At 35.1% G+C, this 26,603-nt stretch overlaps 1 protein-coding gene across 3 annotated transcripts in view; it reads right to left on the bottom strand.

Moving 5' to 3' along the window:
• The window catches only part of LOC148645597 (TBC1 domain family member 2A), a 343,714-nt gene that overhangs the window by 128,683 nt on the left and 188,428 nt on the right, over nt 1–26,603 (bottom strand). The gene's annotated exons all lie outside the window — the stretch shown is intronic.

The raw sequence follows: 26,603 nt of genomic DNA, 5'->3' as shown, positions 1-26,603 counted from the left end.
GAATCCTCTTATTTGATGTGTTTTAAAACAAACTAAATGGAAAGTATGTTCAAACTTTCGTGGTAAATGTAATCCTAAGCTGTAAACAGCAAAAATCATGCACATTTAATATACCATTTCAGCAGCAGGTTGCAAAAACCTAGATAATGCAGAATTAAAACAGATTGAAAGCAGATACCTTTAAAGTACTGAACTACTGCCATTGTGAATGTTTCTGAACAATTTGTACCCATTTTAGTAACTTTTGTAGCACTTTTTCAGCAGACCAGGATTTTAAAAATTGTTCCAGAAGTGCCCGAGCTAGGGTTAGGGTTAGGGTTTGACAGCACCTAGACATATTCTGATGCATTTGTTGTGCATTAGGATGCATTTGAAATACAGGAAAGGTGTTGGTTTTTAGTTTCCTTGAAAATTTAATTTTTCGCCATTTTGTCATTTTTTATAAGCCCCACGCCTGTCAGGCAAACACAGTCAACGCTGAATGTTTTGAAATCAGCCTTTCTACATGCTGAATCCTCTTATTTGATGTGGTTTAAAACAAACTAAATGGAAAGTATGCTCAAACTTTAGTGGTAAATGTAATGATAAGCTGTAAACAGCAAAAATCATGCACATTTAGTATACCATTTCAGCAGGAGGTTGCAAAAACCTAAATAATGCAGAATTAAAACAGATTGAAAGCAGATACCTTTAAAGTACTGAAATACTGCCATAGTGAATGTTTCTGAACAATTTGTACTCATTTTACTAACTTTTGTAGCACTTTTTCAGCAGACCAGGATTTTAAAATTTGTTCCAGAAGTGCCCGAGCTAGGGTTAGGGTTAGGGTTTGACAGCACCTAGACATATTCTGATGCATTTGTTGTGCATTAGGATGCATTTGAAATACAGGAAAGGTGTTGGTTTTTAGTTTCCTTGAAAATTTAATTTTTCCTCCTTTTGTCATTTTTTATAAGCCCCACGCCTGTCAGGCAAACACAGTCAACGCTGCATCTTTTGAAAACAGCCTTTCTACATGCTGAATCCTCTTATTTTATGTGGTTTAAAACAAACTAAATGGAAAGTATGTTCAAACTTTCGTGGTAAATGTAAGCCTAAGCTGTAAACAGCAAAAATCATGCACATTTAATATACCATTTTAGAAGCAGGTTGCAAAAACCTAGATAATGCAGAATTAAAACAGATTGAAAGCAGATACCTTTAAAGTACTGAAATACTGCCATTGTTAAAGTTTCTGAACAATTTGTACCCATTTTAGTAACTTTTGTAGCACTTTTTCAGCAGACCAGGATTTTAAAATTTGTTCCAGAAGTGCCCGAGCTAGGGTTAGGGTTAGGGTTTGACAGCACCTAGACATATTCTGATGCATTTGTTGTGCATTAGGATGCATTTGAAATACAGGAAAGGTGTTGGTTTTTAGTTTCCTTGAAAATTTAATTTTTCGCCATTTTGTCATTTTTTATAAGCCCCATGGCTATCAGGCAAACACAGTCAACGCTGAATGTTTTGAAAACAGCCTTTCTACATGCTGAATCCTCTTATTTGATGTGTTTTAAAACAAACTAAATGGAAAGTATGTTCAAACTTTCGTGGTAAATGTAATCCTAAGCTGTAAACAGCAAAAATCATGCACATTTAATATACCATTTCAGCAGCAGGTTGCAAAAACCTAGATAATGCAGAATTAAAACAGATTGAAAGCAGATACCTTTAAAGTACTGAACTACTGCCATTGTGAATGTTTCTGAACAATTTGTACCCATTTTAGTAACTTTTGTAGCACTTTTTCAGCAGACCAGGATTTTAAAAATTGTTCCAGAAGTGCCCGAGCTAGGGTTAGGGTTAGGGTTTGACAGCACCTAGACATATTCTGATGCATTTGTTGTGCATTAGGATGCATTTGAAATACAGGAAAGGTGTTGGTTTTTAGTTTCCTTGAAAATTTAATTTTTCGCCATTTTGTCATTTTTTATAAGCCCCACGCCTGTCAGGCAAACACAGTCAACGCTGAATGTTTTGAAATCAGCCTTTCTACATGCTGAATCCTCTTATTTGATGTGGTTTAAAACAAACTAAATGGAAAGTATGCTCAAACTTTAGTGGTAAATGTAATGATAAGCTGTAAACAGCAAAAATCATGCACATTTAGTATACCATTTCAGCAGGAGGTTGCAAAAACCTAAATAATGCAGAATTAAAACAGATTGAAAGCAGATACCTTTAAAGTACTGAAATACTGCCATAGTGAATGTTTCTGAACAATTTGTACTCATTTTACTAACTTTTGTAGCACTTTTTCAGCAGACCAGGATTTTAAAATTTGTTCCAGAAGTGCCCGAGCTAGGGTTAGGGTTAGGGTTTGACAGCACCTAGACATATTCTGATGCATTTGTTGTGCATTAGGATGCATTTGAAATACAGGAAAGGTGTTGGTTTTTAGTTTCCTTGAAAATTTAATTTTTCCTCCTTTTGTCATTTTTTATAAGCCCCACGCCTGTCAGGCAAACACAGTCAACGCTGCATCTTTTGAAAACAGCCTTTCTACATGCTGAATCCTCTTATTTTATGTGGTTTAAAACAAACTAAATGGAAAGTATGTTCAAACTTTCGTGGTAAATGTAAGCCTAAGCTGTAAACAGCAAAAATCATGCACATTTAATATACCATTTCAGAAGCAGGTTGCAAAAACCTAGATAATGCAGAATTAAAACAGATTGAAAGCAGATACCTTTAAAGTACTGAACTACTGCCATTGGTTTTTAGTTTCCTTGAAAATTTAATTTTTCGCCATTTTGTCATTTTTTATAAGCCCCACGCCTGTCAGGCAAACACAGTCAACGCTGAATGTTTTGAAATCAGCCTTTCTACATGCTGAATCCTCTTATTTGATGTGGTTTAAAACAAACTAAATGGAAAGTATGCTCAAACTTTAGTGGTAAATGTAATGATAAGCTGTAAACAGCAAAAATCATGCACATTTAGTATACCATTTCAGCTGGAGGTTGCAAAAACCTAAATAATGCAGAATTAAAACAGATTGAAAGCAGATACCTTTAAAGTACTGAAATACTGCCATAGTGAATGTTTCTGAACAATTTGTACTCATTTTACTAACTTTTGTAGCACTTTTTCAGCAGACCAGGATTTTAAAATTTGTTCCAGAAGTGCCCGAGCTAGGGTTAGGGTTAGGGTTTGACAGCACCTAGACATATTCTGATGCATTTGTTGTGCATTAGGATGCATTTGAAATACAGGAAAGGTGTTGGTTTTTAGTTTCCTTGAAAATTTAATTTTTCCTCCTTTTGTCATTTTTTATAAGCCCCACGCCTGTCAGGCAAACACAGTCAACGCTGCATCTTTTGAAAACAGCCTTTCTACATGCTGAATCCTCTTATTTTATGTGGTTTAAAACAAACTAAATGGAAAGTATGGTCAAACTTTCGTGGTAAATGTAAGCCTAAGCTGTAAACAGCAAAAATCATGCACATTTAATATACCATTTCAGAAGCAGGTTGCAAAAACCTAGATAATGCAGAATTAAAACAGATTGAAAGCAGATACCTTTAAAGTACTGAACTACTGCCATTGTGAATGTTTCTGAACAATTTGTACCCATTGTAGTAACTTTTGTAGCACTTTTTCAGCAGACCAGGATTTTAAAATTTGTTCCAGAAGTGCCCGAGCTAGGGTAGGGTTAGGGTTTGACAGCACCTAGACATATTCTGATGCATTTGTTGTACATTAGGATGCATTTGAAATACAGGAAAGGTGTTGGTTTTTAGTTTCCTTGAAAATTTAATTTTTCGCCATTTTGTTATTTTTTATAAGCCCCATGGCTGTCAGGCAAACACAGTCAACGCTGAATGTTTTGAAAACAGCCTTTCTACATGCTGAATCCTCTTATTTGATGTGTTTTAAAACAAACTAAATGGAAAGTATGTTCAAACTTTCGTGGTAAATGTAATCCTAAGCTGTAAACAGCAAAAATCATGCACATTTAATATACCATTTCAGCAGCAGGTTGCAAAAACCTAGATAATGCAGAATTAAAACAGATTGAAAGCAGATACCTTTAAAGTACTGAACTACTGCCATTGTGAATGTTTCTGAACAATTTGTACCCATTTTAGTAACTTTTGTAGCACTTTTTCAGCAGACCAGGATTTTAAAAATTGTTCCAGAAGTGCCCGAGCTAGGGTTAGGGTTAGGGTTTGACAGCACCTAGACATATTCTGATGCATTTGTTGTGCATTAGGATGCATTTGAAATACAGGAAAGGTGTTGGTTTTTAGTTTCCTTGAAAATTTAATTTTTCCTCATTTTGTCATTTTTTATAAGCCCCACGCCTGTCAGGCAAACACAGTCAACGCTGAATGTTTTGAAAACAGCCTTTCTACATGCTGAATCCTGTTATTTTATGTGGTTTAAAACAAACTAAATGGAAAGTATGTTCAAACTTTAGTGGTAAATGTAATGATAAGCTGTAAACAGCAAAAATCATGCACATTTAAAATACCATTTCAGCAGGAGGTTGCAAAAACCTAGATAATGCAGAATTAAAACAGATTGAAAGCAGATACCTTTAAAGTACTGAAATACTGCCATTGTGAATGTTTCTGAACAATTTGTACCCATTTTAGTAACTTTTGTAGCACTTTTTCAGCAGACCAGATTTTAAAAATTGTTCCAGAAGTGCCCGAGCTAGGGTTAGGGTTAGGGTTTGACAGTACCTAGACATATTCTGATGCATTTGTTGTGCATTAGGATGCATTTGAAATACAGGAAAGGTGTTGGTTTTTAGTTTCCTTGAAAATTTAATTTTTCCCCATTTTGTCATTTTTTATAAGCCCCATGGCTGTCAGGCAAACACAGTCAACGCTGAATGTTTTGAAAACAGCCTTTCTACATGCTGAATCCTCTTATTTGATGTGTTTTAAAACAAACTTAATGGAAAGTATGTTCAAACTTTCGTGGTAAATGTAATCCTAAGCTGTAAACAGCAAAAATCATGCACATTTAATATACCATTTCAGCAGGAGGTTGCAAAAACCTAGATAATGCAGAATAAAAACAGATTGAAAGCAGATACCTTTAAAGTACTGAACTACTGCCATTGTGAAAGTTTCTGAACAATTAGTACCCATTTTAGTAACTTTTGTAGCACTTTTTCAGCAGACCAGGATTTTAAAAATTGTTCCAGAAGTGCCCGAGCTAGGGTTAGGGTTAGGGTTTGACAGCACCTAGACATATTCTGATGCATTTGTTGTGCATTAGGATGCATTTGAAATACAGGAAAGGTGTTGGTTTTTAGTTTCCTTGAAAATTTAATTTTTCGCCATTTTGTCATTTTTTATAAGCCCCATGGCTGTCAGGCAAACACAGTCAACGCTGAATGTTTTGAAAACAGCCTTTCTACATGCTGAATCCTCTTATTTGATGTGTTTTAAAACAAACTAAATGGAAGGTATGTTCAAACTTTCGTGGTAAATGTAATCCTAAGCTGTAAACAGCAAAAATCATGCACATTTAATATACCATTTCAGCAGCAGGTTGCAAAAACCTAGATAATGCAGAATTAAAACAGATTGAAAGCAGATACCTTTAAAGTACTGAACTACTGCCATTGTGAATGTTTCTGAACAATTTGTACCCATTTTAGTAACTTTTGTAGCACTTTTTCAGCAGACCAGGATTTTAAAATTTGTTCCAAAAGTGCCCGAGCTAGGGTTAGGGTTAGGGTTTGACAGCACCTAGACATATTCTGATGCATTTGTTGTGCATTAGGATGCATTAGAAATACAGGAAAGGTGTTGGTTTTTAGTTTCCTTGAAAATTTAATTTTTCCTCATTTTGTCATTTTTTATAAGCCCCACGCCTGTCAGGCAAACACAGTCCACGCTGAATGTTTTGAAAACAGCCTTTCTACATGCTGAATCCTCTTATTTGATGTGGTATAAAACAAACTAAATGGAAAGTATGTTCAAACTTTAGTGGTAAATGTAATGATAAGCTGTAAACAGCAAAAATCATGCACATTTAATATACCATTTCAGCAGGAGGTTGCAAAAACCTAAATAATGCAGAATTAAAACAGATTGAAAGCAGATACCTTTAAAGTACTGAAATACTGCCATAGTGAATGTTTCTGAACAATTTGTACTCATTTTACTAACTTTTGTAGCACTTTTTCAGTAGACCAGGATTATAAAAATTGTTCCAGAAGTGCCCGAGCTAGGGTTAGGGTTAGGGTTTTACAGCACCTAGACATATTCTGATGCATTTGTTGTGTATTAGGATGCATTTGAAATACAGGAAAGGTGTTGGTTTTTAGTTTCCTTGAAAATTTAATTTTTCCCCATTTTGTCATTTTTTATAAGCCCCACGCCTGTCAGGCAAACACAGTCAACGCTGCATGTTTTGAAACAAGCCTTTCTACATGCTGAATCCTCTTATTTGATGTGGTTTAAACAAACTAAATGGAAAAGTATGTTCAAACTTTCGTGGTAAATGTAATCATAAGCTGTAAACAGCAAAAATCATGCACATTTAATATACCATTTCAGAAGCAGGTTGCAAAAACCTAGATAATGCAGAATTAAAACAGATTGAAAGCAGATACCTTTAAAGTACTGAAATACTGCCATTGTGAATGTTTCTGAACAATTTGTACCCATTTTAGTAACTTTTGTAGCACTTTTTCAGCAGACCAGGATTTTAAAATTTGTTCCAGAAGTGCCCGAGCTAAGGTTAGGGTTAGGGTTTGACAGCACCTAGACATATTCTGATGCATTTGTTGTGCATTAGGATGCATTTGAAATACAGGAAAGGTGTTGGTTTTTAGTTTCCTTGAAAATTTAATTTTTCCCCATTTTGTCATTTTTTATAAGCCCCACGCCTGTCAGGCAAACACAGTCAACGCTGCATGTTTTGAAAACAGCCTTTCTACATGCTGCATCCTCTTATTTTATGTGGTTTAAAACAAACTAAATGGAAAGTATGTTCAAACTTTCGTGATAAATGTAATCCTAAGCTGTAAACAGCAAAAATCATGCACATTTAATATACCATTTCAGCAGGAGGTTGCAAAAACCTAGATAATGCAGAATTAAAACAGATTGAAAGCAGATACCTTTAAAGTACTGAAATACTGCCATTGTGAATGTTTCTGAACAATTTGTACTCATTTTACTAACTTTTGTAGCACTCTTTCAGCAGACCAGGATTTTAAAATTTGTTCCAGAAGTGCCCGAGCTAGGGTTAGGGTTAGGGTTTGACAGCACCTCGACATATTCTGATGCATTTGTTGTGCATTAGGATGCATTTGAAATACAGGAAAGGTGTTGGTTTTTAGTTTCCTTGAAAATTTAATTTTTCCCCATTTTGTCATTTTTTATAAGCCCCACGCCTGTCAGGCAAACACAGTCAACGCTGAATGTTTTGAAAACAGCCTTTCTACATGCTGAATCCTCTTATTTGATGTGTTTTAAAACAAACTAAATGGAAAGTATATTCAAACTTTCGTGGTAAATGTAATCCTAAGCTGTAAACAGCAAAAATCATGCACATTTAATATACCATTTCAGAAGCAGGTTGCAAAAACCTAGATAATGCAGAATTAAAACAGATTGAAAGCAGATACCTTTAAAGTACTGAAATACTGCCATTGTGAATGTTTCTGAACAATTTGTACCCATTTTAGTAACTTTTGTAGCACTTTTTCAGCAGACCAGGATTTTAAAATTTGTTCCAGAAGTGCCCGAGCTAGGGTTAGGGTTAGGGATTGACAGCACCTAGACATATTCTGATGCATTTGTTGTGCATTAGGATGCATTTGAAATACAGGAAAGGTGTTGGTTTTTAGTTTCCTTGAAAATTTAATTTTTCCCCATTTTGTCATTTTTTATAAGCCCCATGGCTGTCAGGCAAACACAGTCAACGCTGAATGTTTTGAAAACAGCCTTTCTACATGCTGAATCCTCTTATTTGATGTGGTTTAAAACAAACTAAATGGAAAGTATGTTCAAACTTTCGTGTTAAATGTAATCCTAAGCTGTAAACAGCAAAAATCATGCACATTTAATAGACCATTTCAGCAGCAGGTTGCAAAAACCTAGATAATGCAGAATTAAAACAGATTGAAAGCAGATACCTTTAAAGTACTGAAATACTGCCATTGTGAATGTTTCTGAACAATTTGTACTCATTTTACTAACTTTTGTAGCACTCTTTCAGCAGACCAGGATTTTAAAATTTGTTCCAGAAGTGCCCGAGCTAGGGTTAGGGTTAGGGTTTGACAGCACCTCGACATATTCTGATGCATTTGTTGTGCATTAGGATGCATTTGAAATACAGGAAAGGTGTTGGTTTTTAGTTTCCTTGAAAATTTAATTTTTCCCCATTTTGTCATTTTTTATAAGCCCCACGCCTGTCAGGCAAACACAGTCAACGCTGAATGTTTTGAAAACAGCCTTTCTACATGCTGAATCCTCTTATTTTATGTGGTTTAAAACAAACTAAATGGAAAGTATGTTCAAACTTTAGTGGTAAATGTAATCCTAAGCTGTAAACAGCAAAAATCATGCACATTTAATAGACCATTTCAGCAGCAGGTTGCAAAAACCTAGAAAATGCAGAATTAAAACAGATTGAAAGCAGATACCTTTAAAGTACTGAAATACTGCCATTGTGAATGTTTCTGAACAATTTGTACTCATTTTACTAACTTTTGTAGCACATTTTCAGCAGACCAGGATTTTAAAATTTGTTCCAGAAGTGCCCGAGCTAGGGTTAGGGTTAGGGTTTGACAGCACCTAGACATATTCTGATGCATTTGTTGTGCATTAGGTTGCATTTGAAATACTGGAAAGGTGTTGGTTTTTAGTTTCCTTGAAAATTTAATTTTTCCCCATTTTGTCATTTTTTATAAGCCCCACGCCTGTCAGGCAAACACAGTCAACGCTGAATGTTTTGAAAACAGCCTTTCTACATGCTGAATCCTCTTATTTTATGTGGTTTAAAACAAACTAAATGGAAAGTATATTCAAACTTTCGTGGTAAATGTAATCCTAAGCTGTAAACAGCAAAAATCATGCACATTTAATATATCATTTCAGCAGCAGGTTGCAAAAACCTAGATAATGCAGAATTAAAACAGATTGAAAGCAGCTACCTTTAAAGTACTGAACTACTGCCATTGTGAATGTTTCTGAACAATTTGTACCCATTTTAGTAACTTTTGTAGCACTTTTTCAGCAGACCAGGATTTTAAAATTTGTTCCAGAAGTGCCCGAGCTAGGGTTAGGGTTAGGGTTTGACAGCACCTAGACATATTCTGATGCATTTGTTGTGCATTAGGATGCATTTGAAATACAGGAAAGGTGTTGGTTTTTAGTTTCCTTGAAAATTTAATTTTTCCCCATTTTGTCATTTTTTATAAGCCCCACGCCTGTCAGGCAAACACAGTCAACGCTGCATCTTTTGAAAACAGCCTTCTACATGCTGAATCCTCTTATTTGATGTGTTTTAAAACAAACTAAATGGAAAGTATGTTCAAACTTTCGTGGTAAATGTAATCCTAAGCTGTAAACAGCAAAAATCATGCACATTTAATATACCATTTCAGAAGCAGGTTGCAAAAACCTAGATAATGCAGAATTAAAACAGATTGAAAGCAGATACCTTTAAAGTACTGAAATACTGCCATTGTGAATGTTTCTGAACAATTTGTACCCATTTTAGTAACTTTTGTAGCACTTTTTCAGCAGACCAGGATTTTAAAATTTGTTCCAGAAGTGCCCGAGCTAGGGTTAGGGTTAGGGTTTGACAGCACCTAGACATATTCTGATGCATTTGTTGTGCATTAGGATGCATTTGAAATACAGGAAAGGTGTTGGTTTTTAGTTTCCTTGAAAATTTAATTTTTCCCCATTTTGTCATTTTTTATAAGCCCCATGGCTGTCAGGCAAACACAGTCAACGCTGAATGTTTTGAAAACAGCCTTTCTACATGCTGAATCCTCTTATTTGATGTGTTTTAAAACAAACTTAATGGAAAGTATGTTCAAACTTTCGTGGTAAATGTAATCCTAAGCTGTAAACAGCAAAAATCATGCACATTTAATATACCATTTCAGCAGGAGGTTGCAAAAACCTAGATAATGCAGAATAAAAACAGATTGAAAGCAGATACCTTTAAAGTACTGAACTACTGCCATTGTGAAAGTTTCTGAACAATTAGTACCCATTTTAGTAACTTTTGTAGCACTTTTTCAGCAGACCAGGATTTTAAAAATTGTTCCAGAAGTGCCCGAGCTAGGGTTAGGGTTAGGGTTTGACAGCACCTAGACATATTCTGATGCATTTGTTGTGCATTAGGATGCATTTGAAATACAGGAAAGGTGTTGGTTTTTAGTTTCCTTGAAAATTTAATTTTTCGCCATTTTGTCATTTTTTATAAGCCCCATGGCTGTCAGGCAAACACAGTCAACGCTGAATGTTTTGAAAACAGCCTTTCTACATGCTGAATCCTCTTATTTGATGTGTTTTAAAACAAACTAAATGGAAGGTATGTTCAAACTTTCGTGGTAAATGTAATCCTAAGCTGTAAACAGCAAAAATCATGCACATTTAATATACCATTTCAGCAGCAGGTTGCAAAAACCTAGATAATGCAGAATTAAAACAGATTGAAAGCAGATACCTTTAAAGTACTGAACTACTGCCATTGTGAATGTTTCTGAACAATTTGTACCCATTTTAGTAACTTTTGTAGCACTTTTTCAGCAGACCAGGATTTTAAAATTTGTTCCAAAAGTGCCCGAGCTAGGGTTAGGGTTAGGGTTTGACAGCACCTAGACATATTCTGATGCATTTGTTGTGCATTAGGATGCATTAGAAATACAGGAAAGGTGTTGGTTTTTAGTTTCCTTGAAAATTTAATTTTTCCTCATTTTGTCATTTTTTATAAGCCCCACGCCTGTCAGGCAAACACAGTCCACGCTGAATGTTTTGAAAACAGCCTTTCTACATGCTGAATCCTCTTATTTGATGTGGTATAAAACAAACTAAATGGAAAGTATGTTCAAACTTTAGTGGTAAATGTAATGATAAGCTGTAAACAGCAAAAATCATGCACATTTAATATACCATTTCAGCAGGAGGTTGCAAAAACCTAAATAATGCAGAATTAAAACAGATTGAAAGCAGATACCTTTAAAGTACTGAAATACTGCCATAGTGAATGTTTCTGAACAATTTGTACTCATTTTACTAACTTTTGTAGCACTTTTTCAGTAGACCAGGATTATAAAAATTGTTCCAGAAGTGCCCGAGCTAGGGTTAGGGTTAGGGTTTTACAGCACCTAGACATATTCTGATGCATTTGTTGTGTATTAGGATGCATTTGAAATACAGGAAAGGTGTTGGTTTTTAGTTTCCTTGAAAATTTAATTTTTCCCCATTTTGTCATTTTTTATAAGCCCCACGCCTGTCAGGCAAACACAGTCAACGCTGCATGTTTTGAAACAAGCCTTTCTACATGCTGAATCCTCTTATTTGATGTGGTTTAAACAAACTAAATGGAAAAGTATGTTCAAACTTTCGTGGTAAATGTAATCCTAAGCTGTAAACAGCAAAAATCATGCACATTTAATATACCATTTCAGAAGCAGGTTGCAAAAACCTAGATAATGCAGAATTAAAACAGATTGAAAGCAGATACCTTTAAAGTACTGAAATACTGCCATTGTGAATGTTTCTGAACAATTTGTACCCATTTTAGTAACTTTTGTAGCACTTTTTCAGCAGACCAGGATTTTAAAATTTGTTCCAGAAGTGCCCGAGCTAAGGTTAGGGTTAGGGTTTGACAGCACCTAGACATATTCTGATGCATTTGTTGTGCATTAGGATGCATTTGAAATACAGGAAAGGTGTTGGTTTTTAGTTTCCTTGAAAATTTAATTTTTCCCCATTTTGTCATTTTTTATAAGCCCCACGCCTGTCAGGCAAACACAGTCAACGCTGCATGTTTTGAAAACAGCCTTTCTACATGCTGCATCCTCTTATTTTATGTGGTTTAAAACAAACTAAATGGAAAGTATGTTCAAACTTTCGTGATAAATGTAATCCTAAGCTGTAAACAGCAAAAATCATGCACATTTAATATACCATTTCAGCAGGAGGTTGCAAAAACCTAGATAATGCAGAATTAAAACAGATTGAAAGCAGATACCTTTAAAGTACTGAAATACTGCCATTGTGAATGTTTCTGAACAATTTGTACTCATTTTACTAACTTTTGTAGCACTCTTTCAGCAGACCAGGATTTTAAAATTTGTTCCAGAAGTGCCCGAGCTAGGGTTAGGGTTAGGGTTTGACAGCACCTCGACATATTCTGATGCATTTGTTGTGCATTAGGATGCATTTGAAATACAGGAAAGGTGTTGGTTTTTAGTTTCCTTGAAAATTTAATTTTTCCCCATTTTGTCATTTTTTATAAGCCCCACGCCTGTCAGGCAAACACAGTCAACGCTGAATGTTTTGAAAACAGCCTTTCTACATGCTGAATCCTCTTATTTGATGTGTTTTAAAACAAACTAAATGGAAAGTATGTTCAAACTTTCGTGGTAAATGTAATCCTAAGCTGTAAACAGCAAAAATCATGCACATTTAATATACCATTTCAGAAGCAGGTTGCAAAAACCTAGATAATGCAGAATTAAAACAGATTGAAAGCAGATACCTTTAAAGTACTGAAATACTGCCATTGTGAATGTTTCTGAACAATTTGTACCCATTTTAGTAACTTTTGTAGCACTTTTTCAGCAGACCAGGATTTTAAAATTTGTTCCAGAAGTGCCCGAGCTAGGGTTAGGGTTAGGGATTGACAGCACCTAGACATATTCTGATGCATTTGTTGTGCATTAGGATGCATTTGAAATACAGGAAAGGTGTTGGTTTTTAGTTTCCTTGAAAATTTAATTTTTCCCCATTTTGTCATTTTTTATAAGCCCCATGGCTGTCAGGCAAACACAGTCAACGCTGAATGTTTTGAAAACAGCCTTTCTACATGCTGAATCCTCTTATTTGATGTGGTTTAAAACAAACTAAATGGAAAGTATGTTCAAACTTTCGTGTTAAATGTAATCCTAAGCTGTAAACAGCAAAAATCATGCACATTTAATAGACCATTTCAGCAGCAGGTTGCAAAAACCTAGATAATGCAGAATTAAAACAGATTGAAAGCAGATACCTTTAAAGTACTGAAATACTGCCATTGTGAATGTTTCTGAACAATTTGTACTCATTTTACTAACTTTTGTAGCACTCTTTCAGCAGACCAGGATTTTAAAATTTGTTCCAGAAGTGCCCGAGCTAGGGTTAGGGTTAGGGTTTGACAGCACCTCGACATATTCTGATGCATTTGTTGTGCATTAGGATGCATTTGAAATACAGGAAAGGTGTTGGTTTTTAGTTTCCTTGAAAATTTAATTTTTCCCCATTTTGTCATTTTTTATAAGCCCCACGCCTGTCAGGCAAACACAGTCAACGCTGAATGTTTTGAAAACAGCCTTTCTACATGCTGAATCCTCTTATTTTATGTGGTTTAAAACAAACTAAATGGAAAGTATGTTCAAACTTTAGTGGTAAATGTAATCCTAAGCTGTAAACAGCAAAAATCATGCACATTTAATAGACCATTTCAGCAGCAGGTTGCAAAAACCTAGAAAATGCAGAATTAAAACAGATTGAAAGCAGATACCTTTAAAGTACTGAAATACTGCCATTGTGAATGTTTCTGAACAATTTGTACTCATTTTACTAACTTTTGTAGCACATTTTCAGCAGACCAGGATTTTAAAATTTGTTCCAGAAGTGCCCGAGCTAGGGTTAGGGTTAGGGTTTGACAGCACCTAGACATATTCTGATGCATTTGTTGTGCATTAGGTTGCATTTGAAATACTGGAAAGGTGTTGGTTTTTAGTTTCCTTGAAAATTTAATTTTTCCCCATTTTGTCATTTTTTATAAGCCCCACGCCTGTCAGGCAAACACAGTCAACGCTGAATGTTTTGAAAACAGCCTTTCTACATGCTGAATCCTCTTATTTTATGTGGTTTAAAACAAACTAAATGGAAAGTATATTCAAACTTTCGTGGTAAATGTAATCCTAAGCTGTAAACAGCAAAAATCATGCACATTTAATATATCATTTCAGCAGCAGGTTGCAAAAACCTAGATAATGCAGAATTAAAACAGATTGAAAGCAGCTACCTTTAAAGTACTGAACTACTGCCATTGTGAATGTTTCTGAACAATTTGTACCCATTTTAGTAACTTTTGTAGCACTTTTTCAGCAGACCAGGATTTTAAAATTTGTTCCAGAAGTGCCCGAGCTAGGGTTAGGGTTAGGGTTTGACAGCACCTAGACATATTCTGATGCATTTGTTGTGCATTAGGATGCATTTGAAATACAGGAAAGGTGTTGGTTTTTAGTTTCCTTGAAAATTTAATTTTTCCCCATTTTGTCATTTTTTATAAGCCCCACGCCTGTCAGGCAAACACAGTCAACGCTGCATCTTTTGAAAACAGCCTTCTACATGCTGAATCCTCTTATTTGATGTGTTTTAAAACAAACTAAATGGAAAGTATGTTCAAACTTTCGTGGTAAATGTAATCCTAAGCTGTAAACAGCAAAAATCATGCACATTTAATATACCATTTCAGAAGCAGGTTGCAAAAACCTAGATAATGCAGAATTAAAACAGATTGAAAGCAGATACCTTTAAAGTACTGAAATACTGCCATTGTGAATGTTTCTGAACAATTTGTACCCATTTTAGTAACTTTTGTAGCACTTTTTCAGCAGACCAGGATTTTAAAATTTGTTCCAGAAGTGCCCGAGCTAGGGTTAGGGTTAGGGTTTGACAGCACCTAGACATATTCTGATGCATTTGTTGTGCATTAGGATGCATTTGAAATACAGGAAAGGTGTTGGTTTTTAGTTTCCTTGAAAATTTAATTTTTCCCCATTTTGTCATTTTTTATAAGCCCCACGCCTGTCAGGCAAACACAGTCAACGCTGAATGTTTTGAAAACAGCCTTTCTACATGCTGAATCCTCTTATTTGATGTGGTTTAAAACAAACTAAATGGAAAGTATGTTCAAACTTTCGTGGTAAATGTAATCCTAAGCTGTAAACAGCAAAAATCATGCACATTTAATATACCATTTCAGAAGCAGGTTGCAAAAACCTAGATAATGCAGAATTAAAACAGATTGAAAGCAGATACCTTTAAAGTACTGAAATACTGCCATTGTGAAAGTTTCTGAACAATTTGTACCCATTTTAGTAACTTTTGTAGCACTTTTTCAGCAGACCAGGATTTTAAAATTTGTTCCAGAAGTGCCCGAGCTAGGGTTAGGGTTAGGGTTTGACAGCACCTAGACATATTCTGATGCATTTGTTGTGCATTAGGATGCATTTGAAATACAGGAAAGGTGTTGGTTTTTAGTTTCCTCGAAAATTTAATTTTTCCCCATTTTGTCATTTTTTATAAGCCCCACGCCTGTCAGGCAAACACAGTCAACGCTGCATCTTTTGAAAACAGCCTTTCTACATGCTGAATCCTCTTATTTTATGTGGTTTAAAACAAACTAAATGGAAAGTATGTTCAAACTTTCGTGGTAAATGTAATCCTAAACTGTAAACAGCAAAAATCATGCACATTTAATATACCATTTCAGAAGCAGGTTGCAAAAACCTAGATAATGCAGAATTAAAACAGATTGAAAGCAGATACCTTTAAAGTACTGAAATACTGCCATTGTGAATGTTTCTGAACAATTTGTACTCATTTTACTAACTTTTGTAGCACTTTTTCAGCAGACCAGGATTTTAAAAATTGTTCCAGAAGTGCCCGAGCTAGGGTTAGGGTTAGGGTTTGACAGCACCTAGACATATTCTGATGCATTTGTTGTGCATTAGGATGCATTTGAAATACAGGAAAGGTGTTGGTTTTTAGTTTCCTTGAAAATTTAATTTTTCCCCATTTTGTCATTTTTTATAAGCCCCACGCCTGTCAGGCAAACACAGTCAACGCTGCATCTTTTGAAAACAGCCTTTCTACATGCTGAATCCTCTTATTTTATGTGGTTTAAACAAACTAAATGGAAAGTATGTTCAAACTTTCGTGGTAAATGTAATCCTAAGCTGTAAACAGCAAAAATCATGCACATTTAATATACCATTTCAGAAGCAGGTTGCAAAAACCTAGAAAATGCAGAATTAAAAAAGATTGAAAGCAGATACCTTTAAAGTACTGAAATACTGCCATTGTGAATGTTTCTGAACAATTTGTACTCATTTTACTAACTTTTGTAGCACTTTTTCAGCAGACCAGGATTTTAAAAATTGTTCCAGAAGTGCCCGAGCTAGGGTTAGGGTTAGGGTTTGACAGCACCTAGACATATTCTGATGCATTTGTTGTGCATTAGGATGCATTTGAAATACAGGAAAGGTGTTGGTTTTTAGTTTCCTTGAAAATTTAATTTTTCCCCATTTTGTCATTTTTTATAAGCCCCACGCCTGTCAGGCAAACACAGTCAACGCTGCATCTTTTGAAAACAGCCTTTCTACATGCTGAATCCTCTTATTTTATGTGGTTTAAACAAACTAAATGGAAAGTATGTTCAAACTTTCGTGGTAAATGTAATCCTAAGCTGTAAACAGCAAAAATCATGCACATTTAATATACCATTTCAGAAGCAGGTTGCAAAAACCTAGATAATGCAGAATTAAAAAAGATTGAAAGCAGATACCTTTAAAGTACTGAAATACTGCCATTGTGAATGTTTCTGAACAATTTGTACTCATTTTACTAACTTTTGTAGCACTTTTTCAGCAGACCAGGATTTTAAAATTTGTTCCAGAAGTGCCCGAGCTAGGGTTAGGGTTAGGGATTGACAGCACCTCGACATATTCTGATGCATTTGTTGTGCATTAGGATGCATTTGAAATACAGGAAAGGTGTTGGTTTTTAGTTTCCTTGAAAATTTAATTTTTCCCCATTTTGTCATTTTTTATAAGCCCCATGGCTGTCAGGCAAACACAGTCAACGCTGAATGTTTTGAAAACAGCCTTTCTACATGCTGAATCCTCTTATTTGATGTGGTTTAAAACAAACTAAATGGAAAGTATGTTCAAACTTTCGTGTTAAATGTAATCCTAAGCTGTAAACAGCAAAAATCATGCACATTTAATAGACCATTTCAGCAGCAGGTTGCAAAAACCTAGAAAATGCAGAATTAAAACAGATTGAAAGCAGATACCTTTAAAGTACTGAAATACTGCCATTGTGAATGTTTCTGAACAATTTGTACTCATTTTACTAACTTTTGTAGCACTCTTTCAGCAGACCAGGATTTTAAAATTTGTTCCAGAAGTGCCCGAGCTAGGGTTAGGGTTAGGGTTTGACAGCACCTAGACATATTCTGATGCATTTGTTGTGCATTAGGTTGCATTTGAAATACTGGAAAGGTGTTGGTTTTTAGTTTCCTTGAAAATTTAATTTTTCCCCATTTTGTCATTTTTTATAAGCCCCACGCCTGTCAGGCAAACACAGTCAACGCTGAATGTTTTGAAAACAGCCTTTCTACATGCTGAATCCTCTTATTTTATGTGGTTTAAAACAAACTAAATGGAAAGTATATTCAAACTTTCGTGGTAAATGTAATCCTAAGCTGTAAACAGCAAAAATCATGCACATTTAATATATCATTTCAGCAGCAGGTTGCAAAAACCTAGATAATGCAGAATTAAAACAGATTGAAAGCAGCTACCTTTAAAGTACTGAACTACTGCCATTGTGAATGTTTCTGAACAATTTGTACCCATTTTAGTAACTTTTGTAGCACTTTTTCAGCAGACCAGGATTTTAAAATTTGTTCCAGAAGTGCCCGAGCTAGGGTTAGGGTTAGGGTTTGACAGCACCTAGACATATTCTGATGCATTTGTTGTGCATTAGGATGCATTTGAAATACAGGAAAGGTGTTGGTTTTTAGTTTCCTTGAAAATTTAATTTTTCCCCATTTTGTCATTTTTTATAAGCCCCACGCCTGTCAGGCAAACACAGTCAACGCTGCATCTTTTGAAAACAGCCTTCTACATGCTGAATCCTCTTATTTGATGTGTTTTAAAACAAACTAAATGGAAAGTATGTTCAAACTTTCGTGGTAAATGTAATCCTAAGCTGTAAACAGCAAAAATCATGCACATTTAATATACCATTTCAGAAGCAGGTTGCAAAAACCTAGATAATGCAGAATTAAAACAGATTGAAAGCAGATACCTTTAAAGTACTGAAATACTGCCATTGTGAATGTTTCTGAACAATTTGTACCCATTTTAGTAACTTTTGTAGCACTTTTTCAGCAGACCAGGATTTTAAAATTTGTTCCAGAAGTGCCCGAGCTAGGGTTAGGGTTAGGGTTTGACAGCACCTAGACATATTCTGATGCATTTGTTGTGCATTAGGATGCATTTGAAATACAGGAAAGGTGTTGGTTTTTAGTTTCCTTGAAAATTTAATTTTTCCCCATTTTGTCATTTTTTATAAGCCCCACGCCTGTCAGGCAAACACAGTCAACGCTGAATGTTTTGAAAACAGCCTTTCTACATGCTGAATCCTCTTATTTGATGTGGTTTAAAACAAACTAAATGGAAAGTATGTTCAAACTTTCGTGGTAAATGTAATCCTAAGCTGTAAACAGCAAAAATCATGCACATTTAATATACCATTTCAGCAGCAGGTTGCAAAAACCTAGATAATGCAGAATTAAAACAGATTGAAAGCAGATACCTTTAAAGTACTGAACTACTGCCATTGTGAATGTTTCTGAACAATTTGTACCCATTTTAGTAACTTTTGTAGCACTTTTTCAGCAGACCAGGATTTTAAAATTTGTTCCAGAAGTGCCCGAGCTAGGGTTAGGGTTAGGGTTTGACAGCACCTAGACATATTCTGATGCATTTGTTGTGCATTAGGATGCATTTGAAATACAGGAAAGGTGTTGGTTTTTAGTTTCCTTGAAAATTTAATTTTTCGCCATTTTGTTATTTTTTATAAGCCCCATGGCTGTCAGGCAAACACAGTCAACGCTGAATGTTTTGAAAACAGCCTTTCTACATGCTGAATCCTCTTATTTGATGTGTTTTAAAACAAACTAAATGGAAAGTATGTTCAAACTTTCGTGGTAAATGTAATCCTAAGCTGTAAACAGCAAAAATCATGCACATTTAATATACCATTTCAGAAGCAGGTTGCAAAAACCTAGATAATGCAGAATTAAAACAGATTGAAAGCAGATACCTTTAAAGTACTGAAATACTGCCATTGTGAAAGTTTCTGAACAATTTGTACCCATTTTAGTAACTTTTGTAGCACTTTTTCAGCAGACCAGGATTTTAAAATTTGTTCCAGAAGTGCCCGAGCTAGGGTTAGGGTTAGGGTTTGACAGCACCTAGACATATTCTGATGCATTTGTTGTGCATTAGGATGCATTTGAAATACAGGAAAGGTGTTGGTTTTTAGTTTCCTCGAAAATTTAATTTTTCCCCATTTTGTAATTTTTTATAAGCCCCACGCCTGTCAGGCAAACACAGTCAACGCTGCATCTTTTGAAAACAGCCTTTCTACATGCTGAATCCTCTTATTTTATGTGGTTTAAAACAAACTAAATGGAAAGTATGTTCAAACTTTCGTGGTAAATGTAATCCTAAACTGTAAACAGCAAAAATCATGCACATTTAATATACCATTTCAGAAGCAGGTTGCAAAAACCTAGATAATGCAGAATTAAAACAGATTGAAAGCAGATACCTTTAAAGTACTGAAATACTGCCATTGTGAATGTTTCTGAACAATTTGTACTCATTTTACTAACTTTTGTAGCACTTTTTCAGCAGACCAGGATTTTAAAAATTGTTCCAGAAGTGCCCGAGCTAGGGTTAGGGTTAGGGTTTGACAGCACCTAGACATATTCTGATGCATTTGTTGTGCATTAGGATGCATTTGAAATACAGGAAAGGTGTTGGTTTTTAGTTTCCTTGAAAATTTAATTTTTCCCCATTTTGTCATTTTTTATAAGCCCCACGCCTGTCAGGCAAACACAGTCAACGCTGCATCTTTTGAAAACAGCCTTTCTACATGCTGAATCCTCTTATTTTATGTGGTTTAAACAAACTAAATGGAAAGTATGTTCAAACTTTCGTGGTAAATGTAATCCTAAGCTGTAAACAGCAAAAATCATGCACATTTAATATACCATTTCAGAAGCAGGTTGCAAAAACCTAGAAAATGCAGAATTAAAAAAGATTGAAAGCAGATACCTTTAAAGTACTGAAATACTGCCATTGTGAATGTTTCTGAACAATTTGTACTCATTTTACTAACTTTTGTAGCACTTTTTCAGCAGACCAGGATTTTAAAAATTGTTCCAGAAGTGCCCGAGCTAGGGTTAGGGTTAGGGTTTGACAGCACCTAGACATATTCTGATGCATTTGTTGTGCATTAGGATGCATTTGAAATACAGGAAAGGTGTTGGTTTTTAGTTTCCTTGAAAATTTAATTTTTCCCCATTTTGTCATTTTTTATAAGCCCCACGCCTGTCAGGCAAACACAGTCAACGCTGCATCTTTTGAAAACAGCCTTTCTACATGCTGAATCCTCTTATTTTATGTGGTTTAAACAAACTAAATGGAAAGTATGTTCAAACTTTCGTGGTAAATGTAATCCTAAGCTGTAAACAGCAAAAATCATGCACATTTAATATACCATTTCAGAAGCAGGTTGCAAAAACCTAGATAATGCAGAATTAAAACAGATTGAAAGCAGATACCTTTAAAGTACTGAACTACTGCCATTGTGAATGTTTCTGAACAATTTGTACCCATTTTAGTAACTTTTGTAGCACTTTTTCAGCAGACCAGGATTTTAAAATTTGTTCCAGAAGTGCCCGAGCTAGGGTTAGGGTTAGGGTTTGACAGCACCTAGACATATTCTGATGCATTTGTTGTGCATTAGGATGCATTTGAAATACAGGAAAGGTGTTGGTTTTTAGTTTCCTTGAAAATTTAATTTTTCGCCATTTTGTTATTTTTTATAAGCCCCATGGCTGTCAGGCAAACACAGTCAACGCTGAATGTTTTGAAAACAGCCTTTCTACATGCTGAATCCTCTTATTTGATGTGTTTTAAAACAAACTAAATGGAAAGTATGTTCAAACTTTCGTGGTAAATGTAATCCTAAGCTGTAAACAGCAAAAATCATGCACATTTAATATACCATTTCAGAAGCAGGTTGCAAAAACCTAGATAATGCAGAATTAAAACAGATTGAAAGCAGATACCTTTAAAGTACTGAAATACTGCCATTGTGAAAGTTTCTGAACAATTTGTACCCATTTTAGTAACTTTTGTAGCACTTTTTCAGCAGACCAGGATTTTAAAATTTGTTCCAGAAGTGCCCGAGCTAGGGTTAGGGTTAGGGTTTGACAGCACCTAGACATATTCTGATGCATTTGTTGTGCATTAGGATGCATTTGAAATACAGGAAAGGTGTTGGTTTTTAGTTTCCTCGAAAATTTAATTTTTCCCCATTTTGTAATTTTTTATAAGCCCCACGCCTGTCAGGCAAACACAGTCAACGCTGCATCTTTTGAAAACAGCCTTTCTACATGCTGAATCCTCTTATTTTATGTGGTTTAAAACAAACTAAATGGAAAGTATGTTCAAACTTTCGTGGTAAATGTAATCCTAAACTGTAAACAGCAAAAATCATGCACATTTAATATACCATTTCAGAAGCAGGTTGCAAAAACCTAGATAATGCAGAATTAAAACAGATTGAAAGCAGATACCTTTAAAGTACTGAAATACTGCCATTGTGAATGTTTCTGAACAATTTGTACTCATTTTACTAACTTTTGTAGCACTTTTTCAGCAGACCAGGATTTTAAAAATTGTTCCAGAAGTGCCCGAGCTAGGGTTAGGGTTAGGGTTTGACAGCACCTAGACATATTCTGATGCATTTGTTGTGCATTAGGATGCATTTGAAATACAGGAAAGGTGTTGGTTTTTAGTTTCCTTGAAAATTTAATTTTTCCCCATTTTGTCATTTTTTATAAGCCCCACGCCTGTCAGGCAAACACAGTCAACGCTGCATCTTTTGAAAACAGCCTTTCTACATGCTGAATCCTCTTATTTTATGTGGTTTAAACAAACTAAATGGAAAGTATGTTCAAACTTTCGTGGTAAATGTAATCCTAAGCTGTAAACAGCAAAAATCATGCACATTTAATATACCATTTCAGAAGCAGGTTGCAAAAACCTAGAAAATGCAGAATTAAAAAAGATTGAAAGCAGATACCTTTAAAGTACTGAAATACTGCCATTGTGAATGTTTCTGAACAATTTGTACTCATTTTACTAACTTTTGTAGCACTTTTTCAGCAGACCAGGATTTTAAAAATTGTTCCAGAAGTGCCCGAGCTAGGGTTAGGGTTAGGGTTTGACAGCACCTAGACATATTCTGATGCATTTGTTGTGCATTAGGATGCATTTGAAATACAGGAAAGGTGTTGGTTTTTAGTTTCCTTGAAAATTTAATTTTTCCCCATTTTGTCATTTTTTATAAGCCCCACGCCTGTCAGGCAAACACAGTCAACGCTGCATCTTTTGAAAACAGCCTTTCTACATGCTGAATCCTCTTATTTTATGTGGTTTAAACAAACTAAATGGAAAGTATGTTCAAACTTTCGTGGTAAATGTAATCCTAAGCTGTAAACAGCAAAAATCATGCACATTTAATATACCATTTCAGAAGCAGGTTGCAAAAACCTAGATAATGCAGAATTAAAAAAGATTGAAAGCAGATACCTTTAAAGTACTGAAATACTGCCATTGTGAATGTTTCTGAACAATTTGTACTCATTTTACTAACTTTTGTAGCACTTTTTCAGCAGACCAGGATTTTAAAATTTGTTCCAGAAGTGCCCGAGCTAGGGTTAGGGTTAGGGATTGACAGCACCTCGACATATTCTGATGCATTTGTTGTGCATTAGGATGCATTTGAAATACAGGAAAGGTGTTGGTTTTTAGTTTCCTTGAAAATTTAATTTTTCCCCATTTTGTCATTTTTTATAAGCCCCATGGCTGTCAGGCAAACACAGTCAACGCTGAATGTTTTGAAAACAGCCTTTCTACATGCTGAATCCTCTTATTTGATGTGGTTTAAAACAAACTAAATGGAAAGTATGTTCAAACTTTCGTGTTAAATGTAATCCTAAGCTGTAAACAGCAAAAATCATGCACATTTAATAGACCATTTCAGCAGCAGGTTGCAAAAACCTAGAAAATGCAGAATTAAAACAGATTGAAAGCAGATACCTTTAAAGTACTGAAATACTGCCATTGTGAATGTTTCTGAACAATTTGTACTCATTTTACTAACTTTTGTAGCACTCTTTCAGCAGACCAGGATTTTAAAATTTGTTCCAGAAGTGCCCGAGCTAGGGTTAGGGTTAGGGTTTGACAGCACCTAGACATATTCTGATGCATTTGTTGTGCATTAGGTTGCATTTGAAATACTGGAAAGGTGTTGGTTTTTAGTTTCCTTGAAAATTTAATTTTTCCCCATTTTGTCATTTTTTATAAGCCCCACGCCTGTCAGGCAAACACAGTCAACGCTGAATGTTTTGAAAACAGCCTTTCTACATGCTGAATCCTCTTATTTTATGTGGTTTAAAACAAACTAAATGGAAAGTATATTCAAACTTTCGTGGTAAATGTAATCCTAAGCTGTAAACAGCAAAAATCATGCACATTTAATATATCATTTCAGCAGCAGGTTGCAAAAACCTAGATAATGCAGAATTAAAACAGATTGAAAGCAGCTACCTTTAAAGTACTGAACTACTGCCATTGTGAATGTTTCTGAACAATTTGTACCCATTTTAGTAACTTTTGTAGCACTTTTTCAGCAGACCAGGATTTTAAAATTTGTTCCAGAAGTGCCCGAGCTAGGGTTAGGGTTAGGGTTTGACAGCACCTAGACATATTCTGATGCATTTGTTGTGCATTAGGATGCATTTGAAATACAGGAAAGGTGTTGGTTTTTAGTTTCCTTGAAAATTTAATTTTTCCCCATTTTGTCATTTTTTATAAGCCCCACGCCTGTCAGGCAAACACAGTCAACGCTGCATCTTTTGAAAACAGCCTTCTACATGCTGAATCCTCTTATTTGATGTGTTTTAAAACAAACTAAATGGAAAGTATGTTCAAACTTTCGTGGTAAATGTAATCCTAAGCTGTAAACAGCAAAAATCATGCACATTTAATATACCATTTCAGAAGCAGGTTGCAAAAACCTAGATAATGCAGAATTAAAACAGATTGAAAGCAGATACCTTTAAAGTACTGAAATACTGCCATTGTGAATGTTTCTGAACAATTTGTACCCATTTTAGTAACTTTTGTAGCACTTTTTCAGCAGACCAGGATTTTAAAATTTGTTCCAGAAGTGCCCGAGCTAGGGTTAGGGTTAGGGTTTGACAGCACCTAGACATATTCTGATGCATTTGTTGTGCATTAGGATGCATTTGAAATACAGGAAAGGTGTTGGTTTTTAGTTTCCTTGAAAATTTAATTTTTCCCCATTTTGTCATTTTTTATAAGCCCCACGCCTGTCAGGCAAACACAGTCAACGCTGAATGTTTTGAAAACAGCCTTTCTACATGCTGAATCCTCTTATTTGATGTGGTTTAAAACAAACTAAATGGAAAGTATGTTCAAACTTTCGTGGTAAATGTAATCCTAAGCTGTAAACAGCAAAAATCATGCACATTTAATATACCATTTCAGCAGCAGGTTGCAAAAACCTAGATAATGCAGAATTAAAACAGATTGAAAGCAGATACCTTTAAAGTACTGAACTACTGCCATTGTGAATGTTTCTGAACAATTTGTACCCATTTTAGTAACTTTTGTAGCACTTTTTCAGCAGACCAGGATTTTAAAATTTGTTCCAGAAGTGCCCGAGCTAGGGTTAGGGTTAGGGTTTGACAGCACCTAGACATATTCTGATGCATTTGTTGTGCATTAGGATGCATTTGAAATACAGGAAAGGTGTTGGTTTTTAGTTTCCTTGAAAATTTAATTTTTCGCCATTTTGTTATTTTTTATAAGCCCCATGGCTGTCAGGCAAACACAGTCAACGCTGAATGTTTTGAAAACAGCCTTTCTACATGCTGAATCCTCTTATTTGATGTGTTTTAAAACAAACTAAATGGAAAGTATGTTCAAACTTTCGTGGTAAATGTAATCCTAAGCTGTAAACAGCAAAAATCATGCACATTTAATATACCATTTCAGAAGCAGGTTGCAAAAACCTAGATAATGCAGAATTAAAACAGATTGAAAGCAGATACCTTTAAAGTACTGAAATACTGCCATTGTGAAAGTTTCTGAACAATTTGTACCCATTTTAGTAACTTTTGTAGCACTTTTTCAGCAGACCAGGATTTTAAAATTTGTTCCAGAAGTGCCCGAGCTAGGGTTAGGGTTAGGGTTTGACAGCACCTAGACATATTCTGATGCATTTGTTGTGCATTAGGATGCATTTGAAATACAGGAAAGGTGTTGGTTTTTAGTTTCCTCGAAAATTTAATTTTTCCCCATTTTGTAATTTTTTATAAGCCCCACGCCTGTCAGGCAAACACAGTCAACGCTGCATCTTTTGAAAACAGCCTTTCTACATGCTGAATCCTCTTATTTTATGTGGTTTAAAACAAACTAAATGGAAAGTATGTTCAAACTTTCGTGGTAAATGTAATCCTAAACTGTAAACAGCAAAAATCATGCACATTTAATATACCATTTCAGAAGCAGGTTGCAAAAACCTAGATAATGCAGAATTAAAACAGATTGAAAGCAGATACCTTTAAAGTACTGAAATACTGCCATTGTGAATGTTTCTGAACAATTTGTACTCATTTTACTAACTTTTGTAGCACTTTTTCAGCAGACCAGGATTTTAAAAATTGTTCCAGAAGTGCCCGAGCTAGGGTTAGGGTTAGGGTTTGACAGCACCTAGACATATTCTGATGCATTTGTTGTGCATTAGGATGCATTTGAAATACAGGAAAGGTGTTGGTTTTTAGTTTCCTTGAAAATTTAATTTTTCCCCATTTTGTCATTTTTTATAAGCCCCACGCCTGTCAGGCAAACACAGTCAACGCTGCATCTTTTGAAAACAGCCTTTCTACATGCTGAATCCTCTTATTTTATGTGGTTTAAACAAACTAAATGGAAAGTATGTTCAAACTTTCGTGGTAAATGTAATCCTAAGCTGTAAACAGCAAAAATCATGCACATTTAATATACCATTTCAGAAGCAGGTTGCAAAAACCTAGAAAATGCAGAATTAAAAAAGATTGAAAGCAGATACCTTTAAAGTACTGAAATACTGCCATTGTGAATGTTTCTGAACAATTTGTACTCATTTTACTAACTTTTGTAGCACTTTTTCAGCAGACCAGGATTTTAAAAATTG

The sequence above is a fragment of the Lepisosteus platostomus genome, chromosome 18, assembly GCF_059453375.1.
Source record: "Lepisosteus platostomus isolate fLepPlt1 chromosome 18, fLepPlt1.hap1, whole genome shotgun sequence".
Classification (NCBI taxonomy): domain Eukaryota; kingdom Metazoa; phylum Chordata; class Actinopteri; order Semionotiformes; family Lepisosteidae; genus Lepisosteus; species Lepisosteus platostomus.
This window is presented reverse-complemented; position numbering and strand designations above follow the sequence as displayed.